The 27997-nt window shown below is 39.0% G+C and overlaps 1 protein-coding gene across 4 annotated transcripts in view; it reads right to left on the bottom strand.

Moving 5' to 3' along the window:
* The window catches only part of LINGO2 (leucine rich repeat and Ig domain containing 2), a 1289931-nt gene extending 1262607 nt beyond the window's left edge, over positions 1–27324 (bottom strand). For 2 of the 4 annotated variants that reach the window (XM_021064187.1, XM_021064192.1), the window contains exon 1: positions 26167–27324. The gene's annotated coding sequence lies outside the window, so the exon portion shown is untranslated. The other 2 variants (XM_021064188.1, XM_021064191.1) reach the window with 2 other exon arrangements.

Here is a 27997-nt window from a genome sequence, read left to right as displayed (position 1 = left end):
TGAAGCTGTAGCCACTAGCCTACGCCACAGCCACAGCAACTTGGGATCCGAGCTGCATCTGCAACCCACACCACAGCTCACAGCAATGGCAGACCCTTAACCCACTGAGTGAGGCCAGGGACTGAACCTGAGTTCTCATGGATGCTAGTCGGGTTTGTTAACCACTGAGCCATGATGGGAACTCTGCATTGTCTCTAATTTTATAGTTTTCTAATGTATATAGGAATAAAGATATTTCCAGTGCCAGTTATAGTTTTATTGGTCTTGGATGGGTAAAAAGACTAAGAGCAGGTCAACATCAAAAAGTTTATATGGGGAGTTCCCTTTGTGGCTCAGTGGTTAAAGAAGCCAACTAGGATCCCTGAGGATGCAGTTCGATCCCTGGCCTTTCTCAGTAGGTTAAGTATCTGGTGTTGATGTGGGATGTGGTATAGGTTGCAGACGCAGTTCTGATCCGTTGCTGTGATTATGGCATAGGCCAGCAGCTCTAGCTCCAATTTGACCCCTGGCCTGGGAACTTCCATATGCCGCAGATGTGGCCCTAAAAAGAAAAAAAAAAAAATTATATGGTCTCTAAAATAGAGGGTAGCTAAGATTTACTGAGTGCCAACTTGGAACAATTCGGTAATCAAAAAGAATGACTCTAAATGATAGAAAACATCAAATGCATAAAAATCCATTAGCCCTTGATAAGAAATAGAGAGATAAAACATTTGCCCCCATTACAGACATTCAAATCCCATTGGGTCACAGTGATTCAATGAGAGTCAGAACATCTGATAAAAGTTAGGCAAAATCCTCAATAAACAAACAGAAACAAAATATACAATATTAATGCAGTTCTTTAAAAAAGTGTACTTAGTATGTCACATGTATTTAAATGAATTATTGCTATAACTTTGGTATACATGAGAAAAGTTAGAAAGCAATCTGTGTAGCTTAAGAATAGCTAATCTTACTCATAAGGTTATTAAAATGCATGTTATTTATACACTGACTTTTCAAATTAATAAAAAGAAAATTGTTCTGTATTTTCAAGGCTTCTTATTCAATTTTAGTCATAGTGTACATACACAGAGATGGTTTTATTGGGATGGCTTTTCTTGTTTGATTTGGTTTTGGTGGCAATGATTTTATTTTTTTATTTTTATTTTTTATTTTTGTCTTTTGTCTTTTCAGGGCCACACCCACAGCATATGGAGGTTGCCACACTGGGGGCTGAATTGGAGCTGTAGCTGCCCGCCTATTCCACAGCCACAGTAACTCGGGATCTGAGCCGAATCTGCGACCTACACCACAGCTCATGGCAATGCTGGATCCTAACCCACTGAGCAAGACGAGGGATCGAACCCGCATCACCATGAATGCTAGTTGGGTTCATTAACCACTGAGCCATGATGGGACCTCAGGTGGCAATGATTTTAAATAACCATTCCTGCTCATTTTCAACTTAGTTTTGTTGATCCAGTGCAAATTATCATTATAACTCTGTTTTCCATCTAGCAGATCATCTACAGAGTCTTAAAACTGTTTAAACTGCTAAAAATATAAATAATGCATTCTGGGGATGCTTCACTGCCTAATTTCTCTATGTTGCTAATGCCATAGTCAAGAAGGCAAGACCCAGAAACCAGTAGGTTAATACAATTATAATGACTGTTCCACTAATGAGTACCTTAACATTTTTAAAGCACTTACTAGGTGTCAGATAGTGTGCCTAAGTTCCAGGGATGTAGAAATTAATAAGATTAAATAACAGCAGTATATAACAATGTTAACTTACAATTGCACTGTAAATCTTTCTTATGAATGCTATCACATGTTTTATGCAGACTTTTCCAAACATTCTTACTACTGAGTTCATCTTTAAGTTCAGGATTATGGTACTATTTCCAGCTGATTTGATTCTCCCTCTAAAGTAAAAAGAACATGAATGTGAAAGACTCTGTGGTGTTGGGTAGGAAACTGATCACTTTTCTTGAATTAATTACCAATACACTATTTGTGATGAAATTACTTGTACTCTCCAACCTCTTCGCAATCCTAAGATCAATGTTATATACTGCACTAGCAGCATTTCCATTAAGATTGTCAAATTTATTAATAATATGAACTCTGCTATGGAGTTTCAGTTTAATGACTTGAATGAGATACCCTATCCTATTTGCAGCTGCTTAATACATAAATGGTTTTAGGGGTGGTTGGATAGTCTCTAAAAACCCTGTTGACCTGCTAATCTATGAAGGGAAATTTGAACACAGCTTGTAAGACACATTTTGTATTGCTCAAAAAGTATTCTGCAAAAAGAAGCATTTTGAAAGGCAAACAACTGCACTTGTATTCTTCGCTTTTTTCTTTTTTCTACAGAAGTAATGTTGGTCCCAAATGTAGTAGAAATAATATAGAAAAAACAGCTGATCTTTTTATACAAGAATAACAATATTTTCCTAATGAAGATATTATTAACATATTTTTTTTTCTCAAATTGCTGGGAGGGAGAACAACCTGTTGGTGAATGTAACAGCTCATAAATGTCTTCTCTCAATGCTACAGCAACAACACACTGTTAATGTCTAAATTCAGCGAAGCAGGGGTAAAACATTTCTATGTGATGTTCCTTTGATTTTCTGTACCTCCCAGGACTCCTTTGATACAAACCCAGAAAAGATCATGAGCTTTAAGAAACTCCTTCTAGCTGGCCTCTAGTTCTATGATTTGTTCACTTCGCAAAGGATAGGAGCTGACAGGATGAGTGAGGACTGAAATCCAGTCCATGCCGTGCTTGCCAAACTATGTGCCCAGCTGCAGGGTTGACATGTTCTAGAGCATCTCAGAGGAAGGTTATACCTCTTTGTCATTTCTTCCCAGGAATGGTCATTTACCTGTCAAGAGGGAGTGTCCTTTAGCCATTCCCACAAGGCACTCTATGTGTTAATACAGACTAAACTTTTTATACAAGATATAAGTTGGGGTTGCCAGACTCTTCCTTTCCCCATATTCTTTACATCCACATGTACCAATAGTCCTCTCTTTTGTCCCTTTACCACTTCTGTTTAGGACTTTTACTTGTCCACCTGGACCATTCTGATCACCTCCGAATTGGTATTTCCTCCAGACTCTGCATTCTCAGAGTCTAGTTCATTTGCCTACTGCCTGTTTGCCTGCTGGCCTTGAAGGGTCTTCTACTCTGACCCATCTCTGTCATTCTCACTCAGTCCTCTCACACTCAGTGTGAACCAGAAGGTACCATGGCCTCTCCAGTCTTCATGGTCCTTCTCATGTGTTCACACCGCCTGGCACCCCTCTGTTCCTTCACTTTTCTGCCTAGCTAGTTGATTTTCAAATCTCAGCTCAGAGATTCCCTCTTCACAATAAACTTTCCTGTGTTCCCCGTCTTGGATTAGATACTACTCTTCTGTAACTCCGTGACACCTTGGACATGGTTCTCTGGCAGCACTGACCACACATCTGTAGTCCTCTTTGCCTCACCTGTTGGCCTGAGATGCTTGAGGATAGAGACCCTTAGTTACTTTTATAATTTCAATATTCAAAATAACACTGGAACATATAAGAAAAATGAATAAATGATGATTTGGGAAAATACAAAGGAATTATGGGGCTAAAAAAAGTCATTAACCACATCTACATAAGCCATCAATTATGGATGAAAAAAATTACCCTTTGCTACTATTCCCATAGATTGCTCAAATCCAGGAAGTCTGGCTGATTAGCCCAAAAACCAAACACTTAAAAAGTACAAGATGTAGGTCCCTGTTACATTCCCCTGTAATTGGTGCCCAAATTCTTTCAACATTATTTTAAAATAACACTCTTTTGTTTTTTTGTTTTTTTGTTTTGTTTTGTTTTAGAGTCATACCCACAGCATATGGAGGTTCCAAGGTTGGGGGTTGAATTGGAGCTGTAGCCGCCAGCCTGCACCACAGCCACAGCAACACCAGATTCAAGCCCTGTCTGTGACCTACACCACAGCTCATGGCAACGCCAGATGCTTAGCCCACTGAGCGAGGCCAGGGATCAAACCTGCATCCTCATGGATACTAGTCAGATTTGTTTCTGCTGAGCTGTGAGGGGAAGTCCTAAAACAATACTTTTCTAACTACAAAGGTAAAATGTTCTCATAGAAAATTTAGAAAATATACAAAAGATTAAAAACAAAATAGCTGAAATAACACCTCGTAGACATAAATGTCATTAATATTTTATAATGCAAACTTCCAGTCTTTTTGTATCAAGACAATGATACTATAAAAATGCATATCTCTATTTACGCATGCATAGCAGTTTATTGAACAGGCTAGATTCAGTGGAGTGTAAAGAAGGAAACGACATTATTCTGTCTTGTCTTTCAAAATCTATTTTATCTCTATTTTCTGTCCTTGGAAAATATCTCAGGCCAATCTCAAAGCTTTCTGGTTAGTCTAAGATATGAATAAACAGTCTAATTTTTAGGTAAAAAACCCCATTTTTTAACTTTGCTTAAACCTGCTTCTTACTCCCAGATCATGCCTGTCTCAGGCTTGGAAATCTGCACGGGGCTGGGGAGTGGGAGGGAAATGAGAGGCAGGGGTCACATCTTGGTTACTTTCTCCACCTTATTTTTCCACTATTCCCTTGCCGTGCACTGTGCTGTCTCTAGCCTCTCCTAAGTTGGAGAGCTTGGCAGATGAATAAAAAGGCAAGGCTGCAATGGTCACACTGAAAGTCACACCGAATAATGGCCTAAGAGATGCCCCATATTGGCTCTTTCTTTCAAGGTAAGCGTCCATGGGACTCTGAGGTTCTCGTTCTTCCACAATGCACCCGAGTTAGCTGAGAACCTTCTCCTGTAATGCTCACTACTACTGGCCATGACCCCACACCTTTGTTTGAAGAGGGGCTCCACCCCCACTGCCAGGGTCCACTGCATGTAGGCCTTATTCTAGAGCCTCTCACCTGGCGCTGACTCATCTTAGGGACCCAATGCCCTCTGTAGTCCACCAGAACCTGGACTTCCTCTCCATCCTCAGTGGAGGGAGTGCAACCTACTTTCGGTGTAGCTTTCTCTTTGCACTGTTATTTCAGATAGCTTCAGCCAGACTTTGGTTTTTGACTTTTGCATGCAAAGATCAGGCAACAGTCTCCACATTCTCTTAATTCCAAAGAAAGAAAGTCAGATAGTCCCAACACCAATATTTCCACACCAAATTTGCTAGAGGTCCCTGAGTGGTTTTACAACACAGAAGACTAGAACGCAGCTATCCCCTCAGAAACTTCAATCTCTCCTGGGCAATTCTGCATCACCTTTACCCAGATTTCTTCCACGGTAACGTCTTATAAAATGAGAGTTTTACATTATCATTACCAGGATATTGATGCTGAAACACTCCACTGCTAACATTTTTTTCTTTTTTTTTTTTGTCTTTTTCCCATTTCTTGGGCCGCTCCCTCAGCATATGGAGGTTCCCAGGCTAGGGGTCGAATTGGAGCAGTAGCCACTGGCCTACACCACGGCCGCAACAACGGGGGATCCGAGCCATGTCTGTGACCCACTCCACAGCTCATGGCAACGGGATCCTTAACCCACTGAGCAAGGCCAGGGATCAAACCCGCAACCTCATGGTTCCTAGTCAGATTCGTTTCCACTGAGCCACGACGGGAACTCCTCCACTGCTAACATTTACTTGTACTTATTTGTGAGTGTATGTAAAACTGTTCTATACAATTTTATACCATAAGTAAGTTCATGCATCCACCACTACAATCACATACAGAACAGCTCCAACACCGCAAGGCATCCTTGTGTTGCGTTTCATAACCATACTCACCTCCACTTCCACCCTCCAAAACTGGCAGTCACTGATTTGTTTCCAATTTTATATTTTTTTCATTTCAAAATATTCTACAAATGAAGCTATACAGTATGTAACATTTTGGAGTCAGTGGGTGTTATTTTTCACCATAGTTCCCTGGAGATTTAGATAAACTGTTACGTATATCAATAGACAACCTGTTTTTATTACTGAATTGTTTAACTAGTCACCTCCTGAAGAATATCTGATAATTTTCTAGTTTGGGGCTATCGTGGATAAATCTGTGATTACTATTTGTGTACTGGTTTTGCGTGAATATATGTTTTCATTTCTCTGTGATAAATGGATAAAAATGCAATTTTGGGGAGGTATATTAAAGACATGCTGATTTTTACAAGAAAATGCCAAACCATCTTCCAAAGTGTCTGAAATATTTTACATTCCCACCAGCAAGTATAAGTGATCCAAGTTCTCTGGCTCCTCACCAGAATTTCATGTTATTTTATCTAGTGTGATGGTTGGGTACCAACATCTCATTGAGTTTTTAATATTCACATCCCTAACAGCAAATGATGTTAAACATCTTTTCATAGGTGTTTCTGCCATCTGTACATACTTGGTGGAATATCTCTTCATATCTTTAGCTCATTTTCTAATTGGAGTGTCTGTGTTTTTACTGTTGAGTTTTGAGAGTTCTTTATATGTTCTAGATATGAGTCCTTGGTCAGATATACAGCTTGTAAATATTTTTGCCAAGTTTGTAATGTGCATTTTCATTTTCTCCACATGGGTTTTTTTCAGAGCAAAATATTTTAATATTGATGAGTCCAATGATCAACTTTTCTTTTTTATTGATCATACTTTGGTGTTCAGTCAAAAAAACTCTTTGCTCCACCATAAGTCTGAAGATTTTGCCTATAGTTTCCTTGAAAAGGAATACAGTTTTATGTTTTATGTTTTACATTTAACTCAATGGTCTATTTTCAGTTAATTTGTATATAAAGTGTTTAGTTCAAGGTTCATATTTTGACATTGGATGTCCAACTGTTCCAGCACATATATAATTTTTTAACACATTCAGAGTTTTCATTTATTGAGTGATTATATTTGGACTCAGTCAAAGAAAAATGAATGTATTTTCAGATCTATGCCCACATTAACGTGACTATCACCAAAGCAGCTCTGTGGCAATCACACCAGGCTTGAATAACTTGGGAGGTTAAGAGAAAGAACACAAATAAACATTTTCCTTATTAAAAGAAAACAACCTGGAAAATAACAGCAGAATCATTTAATTAATTATTAATCTTTTTTAATATCTAGGAGATTTTGAATTAATAGCAAGACAAAGATTTATAAAATTTAAAATGAAAAAACTACTTTGTTCATATTAAATTTCATTTACTATCAAAACAGCTAAACCTGATCTGGATATTCTGTATGGTACTAAATATGTCAAGCTTCAGTTGGAGCTGGCAAATATTCAAGAGAACATTCATTTCTTTGCAGCCCTCTCCCATGAAACATAAAGTGAGCATCTTCTGATGCTATAGATATGCTTAATTCAATAGTAATTTAGACTCAGATAAACTCTAATGCCCTAAGGAATCATTATATGTAATAAGCTAACTTCTCTGCATCTAGCATGTTATCCAACACCCAATATTCTAACTATCCAACATCCTTGGAAGAATTTAGAAAACAAAAACCACAGAAATCATTTCTATGTTCTCCAGTTTAGATAAGAAAATTTAGTTTAAAAAGGCAAGGAAAGTGTTTGATACTTTATACTTTTAGGATATATTATGGTTCAATTTAGTTTTTCTTTCATGGTCATAACACCTCCCCAAAATTGCTTAGGTTATCAAATTATATTAGCTCCTTGAGACCTTCCCAGAACATCTTGTAACAAACTCTTTCCAACCAGGAAAATGTTGTTGGGCACTCAATTACATGTGCTCTCTACCTATAAAACTCCCAATTTTCATAAAAGATTTGATTTTCTATTGCCCTTCCCTAATTTCTAGAATATATGCTTTTGACTGAGTAGCAACTCCCTTTTACATTTCTTATGTATAATGAGGTATCTACAATATCATGAAATTTTTTATTTTATTTTATTTTTTGCTTTTTAGGGTTGCACCTACGGCATATGGAAGTTCCCAGGCTAGGGGTTGAATCAGAGCTATAGCTGCCAGTCACAGAAACAACCACAGACACACCAGATCCATGCCAAGTCTGTGACCTATACCACAGCTCATGGTAACACCAGATCCCCGATCAACTGAGCAAGGCCAGGGATCGAATCCACATCCTCATGGATACTAGTCAGATTCATTTTCACTGTGCCTCAACAGGAACTCCTATCATGAAATATTTTAATGACAGACTAAAAAATATTCCTATCATTCATCTTAATATCACCATCTTATCCATTATATTTAATATATCCATTCATTATTTTTAACCTATGAAAGTTGAGGCTTTTTGAAGGTAGAAGGAGATGCTAAAACTAACAAATTAAAAGTCATGTTTTCCTCTTAGCATCTTGCTGTTGTGATGGAAGTGTCTCCTAAATTCTACCATGATGTTTATAGAAAGCCTTCCTCAGGTGTTAAAGATTAAACACAGAAGAAGTATGCTAGCACTCAGACATGCAAAGGAAATCTATAATGCTTTTGTCCTCAAGAAGCCTATGATCTATTTGAGATAAAAGATTAACCCAAGTTAACTAATTAAAAAACAATACAGGAGTTCCCATCATGGTTCAGAGGAAACAAATCTGACTAGCACCCATGAGGATGCAGGTTCAATCCCTGCCCTTGCTTGGGGGTTAAAGATCTGGGCGTTACCGTGAACTGTGGTGTAGGTGGAAGACATAGCTTGGATCCTAAGTTGGTGTGGGCCAGCAGCTACAGCTCTGATTTGACCCCTCATCTGGGAACTTCCATAAGCCACAGGAGCGGCCCTAAAAAGACAAAAAGAAAAAAAAATACAAAGGCTATGAAAGTGTATACAGTAACAGGACTAACGTACAGTATGTGCACAATTTTCGAGAGAGCAGAAAACAAAAGTCTAGTTTTCTGAGTTAGGGCAGGGAGAACTCTGAGAGAAGATGTCACAAGTAATAGAAAATATCTGAGGACTAATAGATGTGTTCGTACCAAATGCCAGTATCAGAGTGTAACCTTCCTCATACTTGCTCATTATTATTCCAGGTTAGATAACTCATTCTCTACCCACTACCAGGAGCTGGAGGCATATTTCAGATGCAATTGTGCAACTGGCAATACAAACACCCAAATACCTACCTTCCTTGTTTTTTTTGTTGTTGTTTGTTTGGTTGGTTGGTTGGTTTTGTTTTTCTGGCCTCTATGTCCATCTAACCTCACTTAAAGCTGTTTTAAAGGATGCCCCCAAAAGCTTAGGCTATAGACTGAGGTAATGGAATTTTCCAAGGCCACCAGATAGTGGCGGTGTCCAGTTCTAACATTAAATCATCTGTACATAGGAATATGTCACATTCTACAAACACTGCAAAGAAACATCTAGTGCTCAGAAATATATAGCTTAAAGCGCTAGCATTCTTAGGAAAACAGTCACTTAAAATGGTATAATTATCACCCATATTATAACCCAGTATGAACAAGAGTATGAAAATGTTACTTTCTTAAACTGCTCAAATCCATTAACTGTTAATTGTTTCTTCCCCAAAGACAGGAAGTAACAGTTCAAAAATATTTTGTATGGAAATTTCTACTTCTGTTCCTCAATTTGGCTTAGCTTTTTAAAAAGTGATGACATACTTGTCATATGAAGGACTGTGAATCAGACAATAAAGATGATGATAGTAATATATAAAATAATAATACAGTTATAATGATACTTACACATCAGAATGGTTGCTTACTAAAATAAGTTGATGTTTGTTTGCAAACTAAAATAATTTAATGTTCCATTTCAGGTAACAAGATGCAGCATCTCCTTTCACGGTTTCATTAAGTTTAAAATTTTCTAGTGAAGACTGAATAATGTTATTAATGTATTATGTGCACTATGCTTTTATAGAGTTTGTCTTTCTATCCTCAAACCCCAAAAAGTTTCATACTACTTCTAAGTAATGAGTTTAAAAGACTGATTCACTAACTGCTTTTTTTTTAGCTGAGCCACTTTTGTAATAAATGTACAGCAATCGACAACATCAGTTTTAGTATAAGTCTTCCTAAAACGGCAAGAATAAGACATTTTTCTTAACCTAACTTCAGTACATTCCATGTAGCAACACTTGCAGAAACACCGAATAGCTCTAATGAGAGTGAATGAATTTACACTATTTATGCATAGCATCATACTGATTTTAACCAAAAAATAATAATAATAACTGGCCATAGCTTCTGACAATCATTTTGAATTCCTTCAGAGAATGCATGACTCTGCAGTTGTAGGAAAATGTATTTTTAATTCAATTTATAAATGGCTTAAAAAATACTGAAATGGAGTTCTCGTTGTGGCTCAGAGGAAACAAATCTGACTAGTATCCATAAGGATGTGGGTTCGATCCCTGGCCTTGCTCAGTGGGTTAAGGATCTTTCATTGCCATGGGCTGTGATATAGGTCACAGACTTGATTTGGATCCCCAGTTGCTGTGGCTGTGATGCAAGCCGGCAGCTACAGCTCGGATTCAGCTCCTAGCCTGGGAAATTACATATGCCATAGATGCGGCCCTAAAAAGCAAAAAGAAAAAAATTAAAAAATACTGAATGATGTACACTGTGCTTTAATAACCTTCTGGAATATGCCTTACAGCAATGGTCTTAGAACCAAACCTTACATAAGACATTTTCTGTGTGTGTTTCAGATAAGACCTAAAAGCCAAGAACCAAACAATAATTGACAAATACCCTCATATTTTTAATGGAAGTGCTAGGCTGCAAAGGACACTTTCAAAAATAAGTTTTGTTAGCCAAAGTCTACAGAAGTTTAAGAGGTCAAAAAGGTTGGAAACTAGGTAAACAAACAAAAAAAAGTTGAGTTGTTCATTTTCTATAAATCCCATCACCATCCATACCTCAAAGCTTGAGGAAGTTTTAAGGAAAGAATTTCAAAAGTTTGAAATGTATGCACTGACCCTTGATGGACACAATAGTTAATGTCTGATATAAATCTTAGAACCTGCTATTCAGAAACCATTGCTGTAGGGTGTGTTCCAGAGGCTTATCAGAGCATGTTTTGCATCATTTAGTTTTTTTGTGTGTCATTTAGTTTTAGTCTTTAGTAATTCATAGACTGAATTAAAAGTGAAAAGCTACAGTGCTAAAGTGACAGGGCAAGGTGCTGGCTACACTTTCCTGGGAGAGGCAAGACTGTTTAAACGTATCCAGAAGACCAGAGTTTGCTCAAAGACATGTAAAAGCCTATCCAAGAAGAATGCAAAGAGGGATGAAGCAGTCTCTTTTTGTAAGAATTATTTTGTTTCACTTTTAAAAGTTTTCTTGAGGTAGAGTTGATTTACAAAGTTGTAATAACTTCTGCTGTACAACAAAGTGATTCAGTCATACATATACACACATCCATTCTCTTTCAGATTCTTTCTCCACATAGATTATAAGAGAATATTGGGTATAGTTCCCCTGTGCTACACAGCAGGTCCCCAATGGCCAATCATTCCATATACTACATTGTGCATATGCTGATCCCAAACCCCCAATCCATCCCTCCCTCCACCTGTCCCCTTTGGTAACAATAAGTTTTTCAAAGTATGTGAGTCTGTTTCTGTTCTGTAAATAAGTTTATTTGTATCCTTTTTTTTAGATTCCACATATAAGTGATATCATAGGATGTTTGTCTTCTGCTGTCTAACTTAAACTAGTATGATAATTTCTAGGATGAAGTAGTCTCAACAGAGGGAATGGATTTCCAGATTTCCAGGAATGAGCAGAGAAACAGTATATATCAAGCCAGGAGAAAATTCATTTCTGGTATCATAGTAAATGTAGCCAAAGAGTCTCAGTAGGCACCTCTGAGAAGCCACATATCTTTCCATTTAGATAGGTTAAGTTATGCTGTGGTAACAACCCTGTAATTTTAGTAGCTTAAAACCACAAAGATTAGTTTCTTGTTCATGCAACATGGTTGCTGTGTGTCAGGGGTGGGCAGAGGATGGCTCTTCTCACTGAAATTCCAATGATGCAGGCTAATGGAACAGCCACCATCTCTAAATTAGGTGACTGCAGTATCAGAAGGAAAAGAAAGACCTCTGGAGACTTTCACATCAGCTCAGACTATATCTGCCCTTTCTGCTCATGACTTCTTGGTCACAATTGGTCATGTGGCCTCGCCCAATCACAAAATAATAGAGAATGCAATCCTATCATGTGCTCAGAAGGCATAGAAATCTTTGATGAGTAACCTCAGTGTCTACCATAGCATCCTAAGGTAAAACGAAGCATCCACCCAGTCCAGAGAGAAAGAAGGTTACCTAAGTTTACATTCATGTCAATCAAATCAGACCTCATCTTTACCTCTTCTACTTTCCTGAGGCTCAACCCTAGAGGAGCCAGAGGCATCCTCCTTGAACAGGGCAAAAAGCATGGGAGTCAATTTAAAGAAACGTAGGAGAGGCTGGACAACCCCCATTTAATTCCCTATGACAACTGACCGGGGTAAAGGTGCCCAGATTAATGCAGGGTAAAACCTTATTACTAAGTGAATTCAGCAATTCTTATTAAATGAATGGAAAATAATAGAAATGAGACTATTCACATGATTAGAAGTAGTCGCAGAACGTTTTACCTTCTAACAGTAAGTAAGGTATAAAACCTATCTGAGATTTTATTTATAAGCAAGAGAAGAATTAGCCCCACCAGGCAGGTTTGAATTGAGTGTAGTAGTGACAAAGGGGACAACCCCCTGCTTAAATAAGAAACACACTTTTGAAGAAAAAAAAAAATGTTTGTACTGGGTACACGCAGCTTCAGTGAATGGTAAAGTCAGAATGAAAGCAAGTGAAAAAAAAAAAAGGGGCCTGCAGAGTGAATTTAAATAAAAACAAAACTATCCAAATTCGTTTTGAAAATAAGAGGAAAAATATCATATATATCCAAGAGATTCTTGAAGCATTAAGATAAAAAGCTATTACAGAAATGGGAGGAAAAAAAGTTTAGAGATCTAGCTAAAGTACCCTGGAGTTTTTCCTTGATACATGAAACCAAAATTAAAGATAAAAATGCTGTGAGAATCTGACTTAAGTCAAAAACACCTAGGAAAATGCTCCATCACAGTAAAATGAATGGCAGAAAATCTGATTAGACTCTGTAACATTGGCCAAATAGGAATGCTGAGCAGGGACGAAAAACATAATATATTTCCAACAAACTAGATTCAGGCTGAGACTGATAACCCCTTAGACTATCAGAACATGTTAATAGTGGATCTCCCAGAAGCAGACTACCATTAAATCAGTAACTATTCGCTCTTTGAATTTCTGTCAGTGATCTAGAAAGTGTCAAGTAAGAAAACAGGAGAAAACGGAATACAAGTGTATGAAGAGGTCAAATATTCAAAATAAAAAAGTAAAATACTGATTGTTTTATACAAACTGGCAATAATTTAAAGAGAAAGTGTAAATTGGTGCTTATTCAGAATCAAATGAGTAGTTCAACAATCTGCAGTCTAGGAGTTCCCAAGTGGCTCAAGAGTAATGAACCCTACTAGACTCCATGAGGATGTGACTTCGATCCCTGGCCTCACTCAGTGGGTTAAAGATCTAGCATTGCCATGAGCTATGGTGTAGGTTGCAGATGCAGCCTGAATCCTGAGTTGCTGTAGCTGTGCCATAGGCTGGCAGCTATAGCTTTGATTCGATTCAACCCCTAGCCTGGGAACTTCCATATGCCATGGGTGCAGCCCTAAAGAGACAAACAAAACAAAACAAAACAATCTGCAGTCTAAACCTAAATGACTATGTGCAAGTCATCAACTGCTCCATCTAAAACCTGATTTTAAACTGCAATGATCTCTTCTGCATTGTTACTCTTGTTTCATAAGCTGTAAAATAAAAGTAATTTGATGTGAAAATCTGAGGAAATTATACCATAAAAGGACATTAAAAATCCAAGAGAAACAAATGAATTTCACATTGGTTATTTCATTTTTTGCTTTTCTGTACAAAACTTGCATTTTTATATAAAAGTGATACACACGATTACATTTGAGATTATTTTATCAGTGGATTTTTTTTTTTTTTTTTTTTTGGCTTTCTAGGGTCACACCCATGGCATACAGAGGTTCCTAGGGTAGGGGTTGAATCAGAGCTACAGCTGCTGGCCTATACCACAGCCACAGCAATGCAGGGTTAGAGCAACATCTGCAACCTACACTACAGCTCACAGCAATGCCTGATTCTTAACCCACCGAGCAAGGCCAGGGAACAAACCCGCAACCTCATGGTTACCAGTTAGATTCGTTTCTGCTGCACCACAACGGCAACTCCTATCAGTGGATTTTAAATAAGCTTTTAATACAGAAAATCACTTTAGCTGTATAGGTACTGAGTATACAACTTTATTTTCACCCATTATCTATTCTATTATCATAAACTCCATGTAAGACATGCAGGACAGAAATGTTATTATATCTATTTTACCTCAGGAGACTAACATTTCATGAGACTAAGAGATTGCTCAAGATACAATAATTAGCAGTCAATGGCAGAGTCAGGATTTGAAACCAAATATTTTAAACTTTGAATCATTCCATGCTATTTCCTTCACAACAGAATATATTAAAACTTTTATTATTCTAAGAGTTACCTTCCAATTCATTACAAAATATTAATAAGAACTGATTCTTATATTTTACTAGGACTGATTCTAGATTATTCTTATTTTTTAGATTTGTTTTAAAACAATGATAAATATAATTTTAACCCTCAAGGACCACATGATTTGGAAAGATACATTGGCCAGTGAATGGAAGTAATAATATATTTTGTAAATACACATAATAACAGAAGTTTGTAATATTTTGAGGGGTTACATTTTGTCCAGGGCTTCTGGAATGATTTATTGAGAATAAGATACCAGGCTAGTTTTAAAGGAGCACTAGCAATTGGTCCAGGTAATCTGGAAAAAGTCTAGTTCAATTAAAAGGTTTGCAGTGTGCAAAGACATACACCGATGTAAAAAATGGAATAGTTTTGTCACTAAGCACTACATTATTTCACTTTTAAATATTGCTTCCAACCTCTCAAAACTTAGTATGAATTATTAAGTTCATTAGCACTTTACTCTTATAAAGTGATTAGTACATTTGATATCTAGATATTCTTTCTTCTCCCACAAGGAGAGCTAAATGGAATGATGGATGATGACACCCCCCCAAAAAAATGCAAACAAATTTTCCAAGGTTTTCTTACTAGTGACAAAACATCTGATTATCATCCATAGTCTAAAGCTGTCATTTTATATCACTAATTTCTATTGAATCAAACTGCACATCCTCCCTTGAACTTTACACTAACATCATCATTGAACCTTCTTTCCTGAGCCAGATGGTAATGCTTTCATCTTTGTATCTTGGATCCCTCTACAAAGTCCACAGTAGGTGCTCCTATAGATGCAAAAACAGGAGCAGAGGCTCTGTACCCAATAGGACAGTCATTCTACCTCTTCTCAATAGTCAAACAGACCTAATTATTTTTCTAGGCTACATAAGCACCTACAAATTACACACAGAATTTATTTCATTTCATATTTCACATTGATGTCATCAATCTTGTTCATGCATGTTTTCAAGTAGAAAGACAGACAGAATACTTCTTTTTTGGTGATTTTATATAGTTTATCTGCCAAGGATATACTATATTTCACTGAAAGTGTAGAGAGTACCCTATGATACTCCTGAATATTAAACCAACCACAAGTGCTTCCTTCCTAATTTTGGCATCTACAAAAATAAATCACTAACATATACGTATATATTCTAGAATGCTCTCCAGTAAGCTCAATTAAAAAGCTCCTGGGAGTTCCCATTGTAGCTTAGGTGGTTTATGAACCTTACTAGTATTCATGAGGATGTGGGTTCAATCCCTTGCCTCTCTCAGTGGGTTAAAGATCTGGCTTTGCTGTGAGCTATGAGATAGATCACAGATGAGTCTCTGATCCTTCATTGCTGTTGTTGCAGCATAGGTCGGCAGCTGCAGATCTGATTCAGTCTCTAGTCCAGGAACTGCCATGTGCTGCAAGTGTGCCCTCCTCCAAAGAAAAAGTTCTTTAAAAAAGTTGTTTAAGGAGTTCCTGCTGTGGCACAGTGGCTCTGACCAGTAGGTTCAATACCTGGCTTAGGGAAGTGGGTTAAAAGATCTGGCATTGCTTAGGTTGCAGCAGTGGCATAGGTTGCAGCAGTGGCATAGGTTGCAGCTGCAGTTCAGTGGCATAGGTTGCAGCTGCAGTTCAGATTCAGACCCTGGCCAAGGAAGCTCCATATGACATGGGTAGGGCCACTAGAAAGAAAGAAAGATAGACAGAAAAATTTCTTAAAGGAAAAATAAAAAGGTGACGCAATACCATCAATGTAATTTAGTTAGATAGAATGAGCTTTTATGAAAAATATCAATTAAAGCCATGTTAACAGACACAAGATAATCTGCTACATGCTCCAATGCTTAAAGATACATTAAACAACCACTTGGATGGGATATGTTGGGAGGCATATTCCCGAGACATGAGTAAATGTACTAGATTGTTAAAGCCACTCACGAAACAGCCCAGGGAAGAAGCATTTGTGATGCATAGACCTGCTAGTACCCTCTTATCCACATAAAGTAGCTTATTGGCATTGCTGTCCCATCTCTGACACAAAAGTAAGCTCTGTCATCAGCCTCTACCAGGAATACAATCACATTCAAGTTCCTAAGACTTGTGTGACTCTGCTGAAGATTTTAAGATCATCAGATGTACAATACTGTACAAAGTTCAATTGACCCTTCAATCACTAGGGCACTGTGAGTGTCCATCCTCTCCAAAATCCTAAATAATATGCAGTTTTCCCTCCTTACAGGCAATTCCTCCATCTCCACAGATCCTCAGTTTCCTTGGTTCTGCAACTATAGATTCACATGCAAGGCAGTTTCCTAATTAGTCACAACTTTTGGTGAAATGGAGCCCCAGGAAGCTCTTTCACATTGTCCATTAAGTATTTCTGCAACATTCAATGTTTTTATGATATGAATGTTTCACTTTTGCAATCAGGAAAAAAAATGAAAAAAATTTAAATCACCTAAGAAGAAAAGGGCTTCAATTAGATTAAATAAATAAATAAGAATGTACCTTAAGCAAAGGCGACTTCCTAACACTTTGGATGATGCCTTTGTTCACAGCAGGTGCTCAACAAATGTTGATGGCAAGGAAATTACTCTAAAAGGGAAAAGAACGTAGCGATACAGGGGAAATTACTGTGACAATGAAAGTACAGCACATTCCTTGGACAATGGATAGATGAGTTACTGAATACGAAGGGAAATAAGGTGAAGGAAAGAAGAATGGTATGGACTCGTCTATTGTTAAAAAAGAATGTCTTTACTGAGTAGTGCTCACTAGGCATCAGACACCTCTTGGAGAAATTTTTCTTTCTCCCAACCATCATGGTTAAATTTGCGACATTCTACTTGGATCCTTAAACACATATAACACAAATTCTCATTATATATTTAGTTTCTTTCTCTTTTAAGTTTTTTTCCCATATTAGCCTGCAAGGCTCTCAAAGGCAAGATTACATCTGGCCCCTTCCTACAGGCAATATTATTACCCAGGGTCTACTCCAGTGCTTAAAATAAAGGAGGTATACAAAAAGTACCTCTTGAAGGAATTAATCAATGTACCACAGACTAAGTATTGTTCTACAACCATATTTTCTCCTTGACCAATGTATCTTAGAGATCTTACCATGATATTTAAAGAACTGTAACACTCCCATCTACCTTCTTACTAAGTGAATACTCATTGTGTGAGTATTCCAGCATATTTAACTGTACTCCTATGGGATATTTGGATGTTCCTTTAATTTTCCAATAAATATGCATTTTAAACAGTTTTGCTTTTTCCTTAACAATCTGTCTCCCTTTTGGAGTCTTTCTCTTGCCTTACTTCACTGCCTAGAGTTTCTGTTAGAATGCTGAGTAGAAATGAGAGCAGACATTCTTGCCTTGTTTCCAAGATAAGTAGAAAAGTACTTGGTCTTTCACCATTAAGTATCATATCAGCCATAGACATATTGCAGTGTTCTCTGTCAAGTTGAAGATCCCTTATATTCCTAGATTATTTGATAAAACAGGAGATTTTATCAAGATTAAGTGTTGGATTTTGTCAAAAATTTTGTGTGATATACACTGAGATGATCATAATTTTGTTTGTTTCTTTTTTATCACCATTAATATAGGGTATACCATATTGACTAATTTTCTAATGTTAGACCAGCATTGCCTTTCTAGGATGAACCCAGCATGGTCATAAACTGATTTGTATTTGCTAAAGTTTCACTAATATTGTTTATATTAATGTTCATGAAGTGTATTGGTCTATACTTTTCTTATTTGATAATGTCTTTTCATGATATTGGTATCAGTGTAATGCTGGTCTCGTACCATAGGTTGGGAAAGTGTGGAAGTTTCTACTTTCACACTTTCCTGGAAAAGACTGCGTAGAAATGGCCGTACTTCATCCTAAAATGTTCAGATGATTTTATTACTGGGGTCACCTGGGATTGAGGTTTACTTGGTTGAAAGATGTGAGGGTATTGTTTTGTTTTGCATTTCGGCTATCTTTTTACTAGCTGTATTGAGATATAATTTACATACCATTAAAGGTACTCATTTTATGTGAAAAATGCAATGACTTTTAGTAAATTTACAGATTTATGCAACCATCACCACAATCCAATTATGGAACAGTTGCATCACCCCAAACGGCCCATTGTTTCCACTGGCAGACACTCACCATCACCACTCACAGAGCCAGGAAAACACCAATCTAGTTTTGAATTCTGTAGATTTGATTTTCTAGAATTTTTTTTTTAATAAATAGAAGCATATATAAGGCCTTTAGTGCCTGGCTTCTTTCATTCAACATACTATTTTTGAGGTTTTATCTCTGTTGTATCATGTATCAGTAGTTTATTCCTTTTTTTATTGCTGAATACAATCAATGGTATGGATACACTTCCTTTTGTTTATCCATTCACCAGTCGATTTGGTACAGAAAGATTTTAACCATAAATACAATTTCTTTTAAAGATTTGAAACCATTCAGGTTATATATTTCTTCTTGTGTGTGTATATCTTTGCAGATTCATGACAGCATTTCCGAGGATGACGTCCTAGAAGAGGAACTTCAAAGCCAATTATTATGAACATTTATAATAGAATAGAAAATTGAATAATTATTTAAATTTCACTCCAAGTTGGAAAACCAGTTCACAATGTCTCTAGTTACATGCACGGGTCTCTATTTCCCTCCTCTACCACCAGCCAAAATGAAATCTATCAGTGCTTTATCTCTGTCCCAACTCACCAGCAAGACTACCTCACAGTTGTCGTAAGTCGCACTGCTTTGATTATTACTGAGGTTATATGTTCACTGCTTTTTTTTTTTTTTTTTAATTTTATTTTTTATTTTCCCACTGTACAGCAAGGGGGTCAGGTTATCCTTACATGTATACATTACAATTACAGTTTTTCCCCACCATTTCTTCTGTTGCAACATGAGTATCTAGACATAGTTCTCAATGCTATTCAGCGGGATCTCCTTGTAAATCTATTCTAGGTTGTGACTGATAAGCCCAAGCTCCCGATCCTTCCCACTGCTTATTTATATTCCACTCAGACCAATTTACTCTTCTTTTATAAATTCTTTCCAGGCCACTCTCACTTCTCCCTATTCTGAGGTGCCCTGTGACACAACTCTTGCATTGTTATTTTGTAGTCTGGTGAAAAACAGATATTTAACAAGAATTTCTGAATCAGTTGACAGACTCTTCCTTTTGTTGTTAGCTTACCACCACTTTTACCTTCTCTTTTAAACAAGATTGCAAGATTCTTAAGAACAAGGACCTAGTCACATACATTATTATATCCTGACTATTATACCAAAAATCATTTTAACATCAGTAAGTATTTGAGTGTTAATTCATATAGAATTGAACCAACAAGACTAAAGCCATGGCTGTAGTGTTTACCTACAAATACGACTGATGGCAAATCATAAAGAGAAGTCATCTGTAATCCATAATCTTAAACTTAACCAAAGGGTAAAAAATAAGGACATACCTTCACACAGACTAAGGACTGCTCTTAGTAGTCTTTATTTATAGCTATAGACAGATAGTATAGAATATGTATAGATAAATTATAGCAAATATAAAGTATACATATATAGACATGTATACATTTAATATATAATAAAATATGTGTATATAAATATGATTAAATCATACATGTAAAATATATGTATTATTATAGAAAAGCCTAGTGAAAAACAGTTAAGAAGATAAAGGCTCTCTCCCTTTGACAAATGAAGCCCAACATTTCAAAATCAACATTTATCTCAAGGCACTGTTGTTGGCTCTCCTGGTACACCAGGAGCAATACAGATTTTATGCTAATTACTTCCCGTCATGCTGGCTACTAGATAGATATCTTGCAGCTAACCATAGTTACATTATAATAGAATGAGATTGTATGAAGACACAAAATCCTCTTAGGCAGTCCAATTTAGAATCCATTTCAAAAACTCTCTAGTGCTACACCTAGAAACTGAAATGTGCTTGGAATCTTAGAAACTTTTGCCTTCATTTCTGTTACACTAAAATTCGGTTTATGCTTTGGTAAAAACAATAATTCTCTTTTTATAGACAATTGGATGTTATGTTCTATTATATCTGCAAAAACATAATTTGTCTCCAAGTCTAGTTTCCTAGGATTGCATTTAGTCTAACATTATTAGAGAAATACATTCATAGTTTATATTGACAATAACACTAATATTCAAAGGAAGGAAATGATATTTGACCTATCCTTAAAACTAGGAAAGATACACTGTTCTTAAGATTAACTAGTAAATACATTTAGAAAAGTAACAAAATGTATTATAGTTTCAAATCCTAGCAGGCCTCATAATTTATCAAAAAGGAATATAATTATTTTAATGGGCATTTAAAAATTTTATACAAATCAATGAGTCTTTATATCTACAATCTACTTCCTTACTAATTTACATGATAAAAATAACTTATAAATAATTAGCATTTAAATCACTAAAATAAAATAGGACGCATGGACTACCAGCATTCCTGGGTAAATTCCATTGTATAAATTAAGATACTGTATTAATTTTGTGTCCAGCTTCACAAATTAAACAACTGAATTAACATTTTACAAACTAAATATTTTTAAAGTGTTCAAAGTAATTGGGTAAATAACCTAACAGTTGAGTACATAGAAAGTGGGTAACTGACTTAATAAATCAGTGGCAATTGCTACTTGTATCATATTAGGTATGTACAAGAAGAAAAACTTAAAAATATAGAATGCTCAAAAAAACAAAACAGGGACTCCACTTAAATTTTACTATTCAAAACTATTTTACTCTTCTTTCCTTTTTCCTCTTCTTTTATCATCACAACTCTTTAAAAACAACTCAAATGCCCAGATAGATTTTTTTCTTGGCCACACCCATGACATGCGGAAGTTCCCAGGCCAGAGATCAAATCTGCACCACATCAGTGACAACACGAGATCCTTAACCCACTAAGCCACCAGGGAACTCCTAGATAGACTTTTATGTCCAACACAGTAAGCCACACACAATCTGTGCCATGTTAATGATAATTTTGAGAAAACCATCTCACCGATACACATATTAACAGAACACTTGTTAATATGAGCTCCAGGAAAAAAAAAAATCTTTTCATCAAAGCCATATTAAAATCCATGCTTCACTCTGGCAGTCCTACCAGTATTCTTTAAATATACTCTTTCATTTACCTCCAGATCAAGTGTTACAATGCTTGACATCTACTTGGTACTTGAAAGTTTTTTCTCTTTTTTCAAAGCTTAAATCCAGGTGCAGTCAAATTTTTAAACACAAGAGAGTAGGTGGATATTGAATTTCCCCATTTCACTGAATTCATCACTGAGCCTTAGAGAGAGAAGTCCTAAGAGAGAGAAGTAGAATTCAAGCCTTCTGGTAACAAATCCAGTATTTCTACTTATTCATGCTGCCTCCTGGTGGTACTGAATTAGTTTCTCTTAGGAGATTTTTAGACACTAGAATTTGTCTCTGAGGACATTTAAGAACAATGTAGCCATTTCCTAAAATGGATTAGTAATTTCTGAGCAGGTATACCCAGACAAGTGTGGCTCAACTCTTTGCTCAATGTGAACATTTCAGACTTGATTATGCTGGCCATTTTGCACACGGAAAGAGTATTAACCACATGGACACATGTCACTCAAAGCACAAATGCACCATGTTTCAAGGAAGTCCATCCATCTCCAGTGACTACTCTCCATGCTTGAATGCTTCCCAGAAACAGAAGTCAGTGGAGTTGCAACCAGATACAAGAGGTAACCAAACATGAGATAATGATCAACTGTTGATGTGTATTCCCTAAAGAAATCAACTCCACATTCTACTAAGTTTCTTCTGTGAAAACAGATTTTAAATAAATGCAACAATCAACATATGAAGACTACTTTCCATTAAAAAATAAAGTATGGGCCGATAATTATAAAATAACTATAAAGTGGTATGAATTTCTTTCTAAAGAAATATTTTAACCAAAAGAAAGAGAAAATTAAATAATGAAAGCAAGGAGGGAAGGAGAGAGAAAAGGAAGAAAGGAAGGAGGGGGAAGAGGGGGAATAATAGAAAAAGATTTTTTAAAAAATATCTTTTTAAAATGGTTGCTGAAAGAAGTCATAGAGATACAGGAAGTTAGATGAGTAAACCTTTTGTATGTTACTTAACCTGTCTCTCTTACTCTTTCATTTTCATATCAGACATATTTTTAAGTTCCTTGATTTTTCTTCCAGGAAATACAATCTTTCATGATTAAATAGTTCTTAAAGTTCTTAACACCAAAAGAGCTCCTATATCACAAAGGGAAGGGGCTTGGTGACATATTTCCTCATCAAAATTGTAAATGGAGCACCCAGAAGTTGACAACTCTGAAAAATAGGGAAATATTCATGAAAATACCAGAAAATTTAATTTTTTTCAATGAAGCATCCTGCTTTCTAGATAAAATGCAACCAAATTGGAGGATCAGTAACTGACAAGCCTTTTTGCATATAGTGACCTCCTCTCCTTGTACTACAGGAAAACATTTCCACCTAGAGTCCTTTCACAGAATATCTAGAGACCAAATGAAATCAACCATAATGACAACCAGACCCAGATAATAATCAGTTTTTAATTGAAGCATCAAGCCAATTAATTTGTGACAACATCCTATCACTTCTTATTCTTGACATCAAGTTTCAGAGGACTCGAACAGTTTTCAGATCCACAGCATGCCTGAAATATTTCAATGTTTGGTCTCTTTTAAAATCACATTTATGAGAGAGAGAGAAATTTTTAGAGACAGAGTCCTAAAACTGAATTTGAGATTCAATTAATTGTCAAGAAACAGTGCCTTCTGTGCATCATATAAACAGATTCTTAGTGCTAGCAGATCACCCTCTGGTTTCAGAGGTATCTTTCAGAAAGAAAATGGAGCCCTTATTATGAATTTGTCTTTGTTAATGCAATTCAACAAATAATTAATTTGTGTCTGAACATGCACATAACTATAGTTAGATGAGTAACTATTATTTTGTTGCATAATAAAATTTCAAAAACAGTTATTTTAAGAACATAAACCATCCTTTTTAGAGATTATCAGCAAGATATTTATTCTTGCCTTCTACACAGAACTCTACCCATATAACACACGAATGAAAAAACTTTATATAAATCTTCCTTGAGATCACGCTATGTGTTTTTCTGGAATGAAAAAACCTAAGTAAACTGGCCTGTTCCACTTCCACTACATTACACTTCCTATATTATACTGACTTACCTCTTTACCTTCATAAAAACAATAGATGCCCTACACATAAATGACAACCAAACCACGTCAGTTATCATCAATAGGCAACCCATTCCATTTAAATTCTTAAGATAAAATACCTGACAGTAGCTCACAATTTTCAGCAAGAAGTGCTTCATTTTTCCTGTTTCACACTCTAACTGTGCTGGAAGTAAGGCACACCACTGGATGATGATGACAGTACACTAAAGAACATCTCCTTCTTTTAAAATGTTAACCACTGCTTCTCATTTTTGAAAAAAAAAAAAATTTTTTTTCTTTCAGTATGTGGTTCAGTGTTTCACAAATGCTGGATCTCTGCTTTTAGTCAGTATTCCTAAAATATTCCATGCCCCATCCTATTTTTGTCTTCCGTCAGTATATTCTGGAGGTGGCTTAATATCATAAGTCAGGTTTGTTAAGAGCCACCTTTAGAGGACTCTGAAATTGCATTGCTGAATGTAAAATGACCACATATGGTATGCACAAACACAAAACAGCACATTGAAAAATACATACATTGCCAGGTGCCTGAAAGACATGGTGTGATCATGCCAAGCACACACAATACCCATTCCTTTTTTTTTTTTTTTTTTTTTGGCTTAGAAACAATCATCAAACATATTCAGTGCCCATCATGCCCAAGAAAGACAGTAGCTAGTAGAAATGATTTCTGTTGGTGGTTTGAACAATAATTATATCAAAGATAGTAGGAAATGTGAAATGAATCTGACTTCATCAAATCATCTGAACTTCAAGGCCATTTCCCCCGCACACCCTCCTCCCACCCCATAAGCACAGGCTTAACTTCACCCTCCTTCCTCCCCTAATGTTCTGGCCCCTACTTCCTCCTCAACCTTCCCTCTTCCTCTCTCTCCAAGTCTAGCAGCAGCTTGTCTCTGTCCTCAGAGCCAATCCCTTGGGAAAAGAAATCAGTAAACTGCTAGATGGTGAGACTTGATCAGGTGAAAATGAAAAGGGAGGAAAAGAGGGTGTGGTACTCTTCTCTCCACCACACCCCACACCTCGAGGCGCGCACCCCAGTCCGCTGCGGCTGGGAGAGCCCGGCGGGTCCTCTTGCACACCTCTGAGCAGCCCGGCCCAAAGACCAGCCACCTGGCAGTCTCTGCAGAAAACTTCCCTTAAAGCAGTCAGATATTTAGGGGAGGCGGGCACACTAGGAAGGTATGTTAGTTTGAATACACCTTCCGCGGATCTCCACGAAGAAGACTGAAAGGCACCTGCAGACCCCTACAGACCCTCATCCTTCACTTCCTCCCACCTTTGGTATCCTGCTGAGAATTTACGGAGAACCTGGGGGCGAAAGGAGAGTGGAGAAAGAGGGCCTTACCTCCTGGGACTGCACTCAGGGCACGGGCCAGGATCGTCTCCCCAAGTGGCTCGGGCTCAGGGCACAGCTTTCCGGAGCTCAGCCCGGATTCGGACCCGCGTCACCGCAGCTCTGCGCGCAGCCAGGAGGCGCGCCGGGGACTCCGGCTCCAGTCTCCCGCCCCTGCCCGGCTCGCCTCCCCCGGCCGCGCCCGCTCTGCCACCCCGCGGGCACGCTCGATTCGCGCGCTCAACACCCCCCCCCCCGCGGCGCCCCCACACCCACCAGCTCCGCGCCGCCCGCTGGGAGCCTCTAGCGGAGGCGAAGGAAACCGCAGCAGCCCCGCGGCGCCTCGGCTCCGACGCCGGCAGCGGGGAGCCTGCCTGGCGGCAACTGGGCTTCGCGTGCCCCCCAATTTGCTGGCTGGTGCAGCCGCCGCCCTCACCTGTCCACCTGCGCCAGGCTCACCTGCCACCTCGTCCTAGCGGCGTTCGCCGGTACCCCCAGCGCTCTATGGCAGGAGGGTGTGGGTCTCCGGTGCCAATGGTGGGGGGACCCTCCGGAAACACATACGTACGCGCCACACACCACACACACACACACACACACAGTAAATCAGTCTGTATAGACCACCCAGCGAGATTTCTATTTCCAATGCCTTCTGCAAAGTGTAAGGTCAAGACACTCCCTTCGCCTTGCTGCCTCCCACCTGGGCACCGGAGGCACGGGCGACTCCCTGACTTGCCCGCCCTGAGCTATTTGCGCGGGCTGTGCAATCGCGTGGCGACGCCGGGAGGTATCATTCCAACTTGGCTTGACCCACCCCAACCCCCACCCCAGCCCTAACATCTATTTTAAGTTATTCTTCCTGGCAATTCAGGCAGCGGTTTTGCTGCCTCTTACCTTGAGACGCGGTCAGTTGTCTTTCGTGTCCTTAAATCCAAAGCCAAAGATGCGACGCACACAAGACCACAAGCTTTTCCTTGATTTCCCCGCCTTGGCTCGACCGGCTTTTCCTTCCAGAGGGATCAGGAGGGGGGTGGCGGTTTAAAAGCCCTCGCACGGAAGGCACCCCCAAATCTTCATGCCTGTGGAAATGAAGATGGGGACAACCTCCCCAGCATCCGGAAGCCTTCCAGCCCCTCCTCAGTCAACTTGGGTTTCTGTTTAATTTTCTTCTTTAACCCCACAGGCTCGTCAGTCAATTATTCCCTGGCATCAAGCAGGGAAGAAGCGAAGATTCACAGTTGTGGCCAATTCTCTTTTGATAACCCCCTCGCCGCCTCCTTTTCTCCTTTTAAATTGGAAAATGAAGTCTCTGGATTAGGTGGGGACACGGCGGAGGGTGCTATGAGAAGAGCCACTCCAAGGCACAGCATCAGAAACCCATCTCCCAGGGCAGCCCTTTGCGAAGGTGTCAGCTCTGAGGAAACTTTGAGGGGAGGCTGCAGCTGCCTTGAGGGGCTGGGCGGACGGCGGGCGGCGGGCAGCGGGCGGCGAGCGCTGGGTAAAGAGGTTTTGAGGAGGCGGCTGCGAATAGGAGGGACAGCAGGCGGGCGGCTGGCGGCTGGGTCCCGGCGGCCGGGCTGGGCGCGCGGGCTGCGCGCACACACACGCGCACACACACACACACACACACAACCCCGCGCGCGCGCGCGCGCAGCCACGGACGCACGCCTGGCCCCGCGCCCGTGGCCCCAGGCCACTAGCGAGAGAGAAGTCTAGAGAATGCTAGGTGGACAGGTATTTTCAAGGATGCCAAAGCCAAGACTCAATCACTCCTTACTAGTTCACAGAGTGCCTGCAGGCAGACAGTTCCTCCCTGCAAACCTTCAAGTCCTTCGGCCACCTCCTGGGCCCCTGCCCTTTCTGGTATCTCAGCTCCCTGGTTTTTGGTTTTTTGGCTTTTGGTTTTCAAGAGGTCAGGTACTCTTCCTGCACCCTGATTGAGGTTGCCGGACTAAAGATAAACCTTGCACCCATCTCCACCCTCCTGGGCCACCTCAGCCCTTCTAAAGCGAAGCTCGGAAGTGGCTGCAGCTGCAAGCAAGGGAGCCGTAGGGATCCCCGAGGTCCTTCGAATAGAGGAGACTAGGCATTGTTTCCTGGAACCAACCCCTTCTAGTCGCCCCTTTCCTGCCCATTCCTTCACGTAATATTTCCCCCAGAAGCTCGTGAAGCTCTCATAGATCTTTTTGGAAGGAACTGCGTATGGATTCATGACGCCTAGAATTTGAACCTGGGCTAATTCAGGGTATACGCTTATATTGTAAACTGGACGGTAGCAGGTGAAAGGCTCAGCTGGAGAAAGGGGAGGGATTAGGAGGCTGGAGACCCCGCCCCTTTAGCAGCCATTTCCAAGGTTTCACACCGGGAGTTGCTGTGCAGGTCTCTGGCTAGCTGCTGTCCTAACTTCTTTTCTTCCCTAAACAGCCAGGAGAGATCCCTGGGTGCGCTGAGGTGGAGAGCCCCGCGCCAGAGAGATGTGGCTGTCAGAAGAGCCCCCCGCTCGTTAGCGGCTTCCCAGGAAGTAGCTTCCTCGCGGGAGTTTTTTCTCACCTGGACTGGGTTGCTGGAATTGGTCACCCAAAGTAAACTTTCTTTTTTTTAACCCTGGTTCGCGTTTATGCAGGGCAAGGTCGTTATATCAGCGGAGCCGTTCTCTGCCTTCCCAAGTACTGGCCAGAGGACTGCTGTGAGTGTTTAAGTCCCAGACTTGGCGAATCTCTACACC

This window comes from Sus scrofa, chromosome 10, assembly GCF_000003025.6.
Source record: "Sus scrofa isolate TJ Tabasco breed Duroc chromosome 10, Sscrofa11.1, whole genome shotgun sequence".
Taxonomy (NCBI): domain Eukaryota; kingdom Metazoa; phylum Chordata; class Mammalia; order Artiodactyla; family Suidae; genus Sus; species Sus scrofa.
Note: the sequence above shows the minus strand (reverse complement) of the source record. Positions and strands in the feature narration are given on the sequence as shown.